The 6,017-nt window shown below is 51.6% G+C and overlaps 1 non-coding gene across 1 annotated transcript; it reads left to right on the forward strand.

Annotated features, from left to right (window-relative positions):
• Positions 1-906: 906 nt before the first annotated feature.
• On the forward strand, positions 907-1,025 carry LOC111742303. Its single transcript, XR_002781259.1, has one exon. It is a non-coding gene; the product is annotated as a 5S ribosomal RNA (ribosomal RNA).
• The last annotated feature ends 4,992 nt before the right edge of the window (positions 1,026-6,017 follow it).

Here is a 6,017-nt window from a genome sequence, read left to right on the forward strand (position 1 = left end):
TCACAGCGGCTCGGCCACGGGGTCTGCTACTCACAGGAGGCCTGGACTTCGCCCAGAATGAGCACCGTGTAAAGACAGGCGCGTGTAAGAGCAACTGCTTTCCTGAGTCTGGGGTTTGCTGTCATTGTCGCTGGTTGGTTGGTTTTAACACTTAGAATTTTAAACACAGTTTAGAACAAAAATCCCTAGCATCAGTTTTTTGTTTTTTTTTTCCGAAACATGAGTGTTTCTTATGAGCCACATTGGATTGAAGAGTCTCTCCCTTCCCTCCCCGCTTAATTGAATCCATGTCACCAAATATTCAGGGGCCGGCCCCACCCCGTGCCCAGCCAGCACCTTCCCTGAGGGCTCAGACCCTCGGGAGGGAACAGATGAGCCAGTGGGGCCTGTCCACGACCCGGGGGTGTGCCTGCTCCTCCTGGGCGCGAACACAGCAGTGTGCACTGACACCTCAAGTTCTAAATACCTCTGGACCTTGAGATTTTATTTCTAAAATTTCTGTTCTGAAGGAAAAATGATGAACAAAGATTAATTTTATAAGAATGCTCACTGCAGCTCTGTTTACAAAAGCAAAAAGCTAGAAATCACCTAAGTGTCCATTCACTGGGGATCAGTTAGATAACCCGGATGAAGCACCAAAGCTGCGTGAATCGTGCTGCCGGGGGTTATATGAGGCCGAAACGCGTGTGCCACACAGACCGACATAAAGAGCACCGGGCAAAGTTATCTGTAGCGCATAATCCCATTCTAATTTTTTTCAACATATACTTACAGCTAGAAAGATATATATGTTCTAGAATATTAATATTGGGATTAAATGATTTTCCCTTCTGTTTATAGTCATTATGTTTTGCAAATGAGTATTATTTTATTAGGAAAAAAAGACTGATTGAAAAGTTGAATTCAGTCTACGGCCACGCCACCCTGAACACGCCGGGTCCCGTCTGATCTCGGAAGCTAAGCAGGGTCGGGCCTGGTGAGTACTTGGATGGGAGACCACCTAGGAAGACCAGGTGCCGTAGGCGCAAAAAATAAAAAAATAAGGGATTGTAAGCTGACAAAGTCCTTGCAACCTGTGAGGTCAACCAAGGGTCGCCTCGCCAAAAAAAAAAGAAAAAAGAAAAGCTGAATACGGGAGGATAATGGCGATTAGCAGTGAAAGTCTGAACAAGTTACAGAAATAATACAAGAAAATAAGTGACTCGCTCTGCTTGGACGGGCGAGGACCGGTGGAGGCAGAGCCCGCGGGGACAGCGCCGAAGTCCTCCGAGTTTCGAGGGACATGGCGAAGGCCACTAAGATACACGAGAAGGGCAACCCTAGCAGAGAGAAGGGCGTATTCAACCGACGGGGCGTAACTGGTAGCCGTGCGTGTCCCCGAGCCCGACTCTCCAGACACCCGGGGCATCCAGGGGGGCCCGGGGCCCCGGCCTCGCTCTGAGGGCGGAGCAGCCTGTGCGGAGCGCACGGAATCTGTGCCGCTCACACGAAAATGAAGGCCCTCGCCACCCTCATCTAGAGAGGGAAAAGAATAACAGAAGAAGGAAAATCCCCTTTGAAATCTAGGAAAAGATATTCAACTTTGTTCAGAAAAGAAAGGCTCGGTAAATCACACAGAGACACTATTTTTCACCCACCGAACTCACCAAATGCAGAAGTTAGAGAGCGCCCTCTGTTGGCAAGACCGGGAAGCAGACAGTCTCGTACGCTGCCGGGGGGACTGCAAACTGGTCCCACGGATCCCCGCGGGAGACAGCTTGGGTGGGATCTACCAAAATTACAAACGCATACGCCCCTTGACCCAGCAATTCTACTTCTAGGATTTATTTTATAGACACTCGTACATGTGTAAAACGACAGGTATTCACATTATTAATTTGCAGTGTCGTATGTGATCACGAAAGATCAGAAACAATCTAAACGGCCCCCGACAGGGGACAGGTTAAAGAGGCTGTCATACACCCATCCCGGGGAGTAGTACGCAGCCGTCAACACAGACTGAAGGCGCGAGGGGGCAGAAGCGGCCAAGTAAGAACCTTTGAAACGTCACCCTTCTAAAAAAGCAACAACAGCAACAACAACAACAAACTGGCAAAAATGATCAGAATCAACTTTTTCAGGACTCTGGAAATTAACTAGAAGCTTGCAACAACCTGGGTAGCATTTACTCAAGAAAAATGTCTGAATCTTGGGAGGAACAGCAGTGGGCCGGGCGGGCGGGGCACAGGAGTGCGAAAGGAACATTCTCGCTAGGAAGATTCCGGCGCTTTTCCATTGCTGTATCACGTAACGATGTGCTCCTATTTCAAAAATTACTTTTAAAACAAAATCAGCAAAAAAAAAAAAAAGAACAACGTTGAAAAAGGAAGGACTGAACCCGAGGCTGATCGAACTCCTGGATCCAGTCCGGCGGCCAATTCGCGGGAAATACAGATGTGCTGACCGAAGGTGCCATTGGCCAAATCCGGACCGTGGGAGGTTTCTCCAGGCTGGCCAGCCCGGGATCTCCAAAACAGGACTCACCCAGGAAAGAAAGCCACGGACAGGAACCTGTGGACAGGGCTGAGGAGGCTCAGCACCCTACGACGCGCAGCGCCGAGCCGTGGCGCGGGAGGTGGCGGTGGGCCAGCAGCACGTGGCAGAGGGCGCTGGCACCGGCAGGGGGCTGGCCGTTCCGGGAGGGAGCGAGGGAGATGCTCACCACTGAATCGATGGGCGGGTGGCAAACGCTGCTCCTTCGTACTTTATAATTCGTCAAACTGTTTGTTTCATGTGACGTTCTAGATTGGTGTTTAATTTTTTTAAAAATAGAAAAGGTTAAAAGAAATGCAAGCTCTCCACGTCCTGCCCACCAGGCAGAGGAGGGCTTCGTGCCTTGTAGCTGCACTGTGACCACCGGCACGGGGCCTGGGGCGGGTGGCCAGTGGGCAGGCCGTGGTTGTCGGGGGAACGAAGCTGAGCCTCTGGGTTTTGGGGAACCTCTCACAGAGCTCATGGCTTCTCTCTGGCTCCCGCTCCCCATGCCCAGGGAGGGGCACCTGGATCCACCCAAGGGCTGGCTGGGCTCCCCCCATCCCAATGTAATTTAAGGAGGGTCCTCTCCACCCCCAGGGTGGCTCTGAACTGTCCAAACTTTGCCGCTCACTGGCCCCCAGGAGCCTGTGTCCAGCCTCGCGCCGAGGATCCCATTTCTGCCAAGACTGCTCCGCTAATGGCCGGTGTACACTTGCAGTGGGTCCAGATTTGGCTCTGTACAAACTTATCTTGATAGGACTTTTTTCCTAACCAAAATAGGTCATCATATCTTATATAGTATCCTGCAACTTGCCTTCGGTACCAAGGCATCGTGGACCCTCATGTTTTACTAGCTATGGACGTGATCTCTCCTTGTTCCCAGCTCCACGCTGTCTTGTGTTTTCAATGAAGTTATTTCTATTCATTTTATTTTTATATGTGTGTGTGTTGTTTTGCTTACATCTCAGAATCGGGTTCACCCGTGCCTATTGTAGAAAATCTGAAAAAAGACAGAAGAGAGAAAGAAAGTCACCAGAAAACCTTTCATTTGGGGAAAATGGTGGCCATTTCCTTGTGGTCATCCTTTCGAGCCCGCTTGTTTTTCTCTGTCGCTTTGCTGGGGACTCTGAGGGCAGGAAGGGTGGGGGAGGCCTCCGAGGGTGTATTCATTTCCTATTGCTAATATCGTATCAATTACCACAATTCAGTGGCTTAAAACAACACGAGTTAATTGTCTTACGGTCCGGGAGGTAAGAAGTCTGACAGGGGTCTCTCTGGGCTGCCATCGAGGTGTCGTCAGGGCCGCAGGCCTCTGGGAGGCCCCAGGGAGAACCCGCCTTCTGGCCTTCTCCAGCTCCTCGAGGCGCCCGCATCACGTTTCGTGGCCCCTTCCTCCGGCACTGTGGGCTGAGTCCTCGAGCTGCCATCTCTGCGTCTCCTGCCTCCCTCCACCACTTTCAAGGCCCCTTGTGATTACATCGGGTCCTCACGATAATCTCCCCATCTCGAAGTCTGCTGGTCAGCAGACTTAGTCTCCTTTTGCCTAACGTAACCTGACGTGGCCGAGGGATCTGGGGATCAGGGCGTGGACATCTTTAGGGGCCATAGTCTCCCGCCATAGATGGCCTGGCGTGATGTCGTCAGGACCCGGGCCCAGCTCTACATAGCAGGTGGGTAGGAGGGAGGTGACCGGGGTCTGCCTGAGCCCACACTCCCCAATCCCGACACAGCCAGCAGGAGGCGTCTGCCCTCCCTGGACGCAAGGCTGGGGGCTGTGGGGAGTCACTATTGGATTGGATTTACATCATCTGAACTTTATTCATTCCAGTTTATCTGCATTTGCTCATTTGTATGCCTTAAGAATCCTATATGTCCTGGGCAACTAGTACATTTGAAATCAGGGTGCTCAGCAGCTGGGAGGTGACCCCCACGTTCTGAAGCCAGGAACTGGGAGACGGACCAGCTCATCCTACCGGAAGCTGCTCAGCCCACACCCCAGATACAGTGCTGCTTCTACAGCTTCCTCAAAGCTCAATCCAGCCTTAAAAAAATTTATCCTTAGACCCAGAAATTTTACTGACGAGAGTCCCTCCCAAGAAAATAAATCTAAATATAGCAAAATGCTCCAGCGCCACGATATTCCAGCGGGTTTCCTTGGAAGAGTGACTAATTAGAGACAACTTAATTATCCGGCAGCGGGGGGCCAGCGGACATGTGACAGCAAAGCCACATCATTAACATGATGAATCTGGAGGAACACAAGCAAGATGCCTTCAACAGGGTGGGCATAAGTAAAGTAGGCCCCTAAATCGGATGATCGCAGCTACGAAGGGTTTTTAAAAGCATAAAATGAGGACGCAAACTAAAACGTGGACAGAGGTTCTCTGGCTGGTGAGGAGGTGGGTGATTTCTCTTCCCCTGGGTCCCCCTCTGAATTTTTCAGATTTCCTGGGATGAACGTAATAGAAAAGTTTTACCTTTAACTGAATAGGTTGTGTTAACTCACTGGTGTGTAAAATGAACTCAGTCCCTTTGTGTAAGTGTGTGAACGTGTGTGCATGAGTGTGAATGCATGTGTGAGAGCAAGGCATGGGGAGTGAGTGTCTAAATATTGTGTCTGCATGTGTCTGAGTGTGACTGAGCACGAATATAAATGTAAGAATGTAAGGTGTGTGCAAACGTATGCATGTGAGTGAACATGTGTGTACGTGTGAGTGTGAATGTGTGAGGGTCTCTTGCGTGAATGTCAGTGTGGGTGTGCAAGCAAATGTGTGATAAGGGAACACGAGGCGGTGTGAATGCAGGAGTGCGTGCAGGAGTGTGTGTGTATGAACACCAGTGTGTGCACATGTACGTGCGAGCGTGCGTGTGGATTAGAAACTGTGGGGTGTCCGTGTGTGTCAGTGTGCGGGGGTCTGTGGGTGTGTGAATCTATGCACCTGCTTGTGAGAACGTGTGACACTGCAAATGTGTGTGACGTGCGTATGAACCGGTGAGCGTGCAGGTGTGAGTGTAGACGTGAGTGTGTGGGGCCACGTGAGTGCACAAGTGTGTGTGTGTGAGGGTGTTTGAGAATCAGTGTGCGTGTGCACGAACGTGAGGATAAATGTGCATGCGTGTGAACACCGGGTGTGCGTGTTGTGAGTGTGAAGGCCCCTGATCCTGACGATGATGTGTCTTTGGATGGGCGGTGGTGGCACTCGGCTCCCCAGAGCCGGGCCCTCCCTGCAGGTTTGGCTCAGAGCCCAGCTCCCACAGCTGCTAATGGGGGTCAGGCCTTGGCACCCCATCTGCACCGGCTGTGCCCCTCGCACACTCGTCCATCCATTCCGCCCCCCAGCAGCCCCCTGCTCCTGGACCCTCCACATGCAACGTCCCCCACGCCAGGAACAGCCATGGGAGCCTGGGCTTCAACTGAACACAAAAGCCAGCAGCCCTGTGACAACTGTGAGGCCGAGCAGTGCAAAGGAATCCGCCAGGAAGGGCCCAGCCTCAGCCACTCA

Source organism: Pteropus vampyrus, unplaced genomic scaffold, assembly GCF_000151845.1.
Source record: "Pteropus vampyrus isolate Shadow unplaced genomic scaffold, Pvam_2.0 Scaffold90, whole genome shotgun sequence".
Taxonomy (NCBI): domain Eukaryota; kingdom Metazoa; phylum Chordata; class Mammalia; order Chiroptera; family Pteropodidae; genus Pteropus; species Pteropus vampyrus.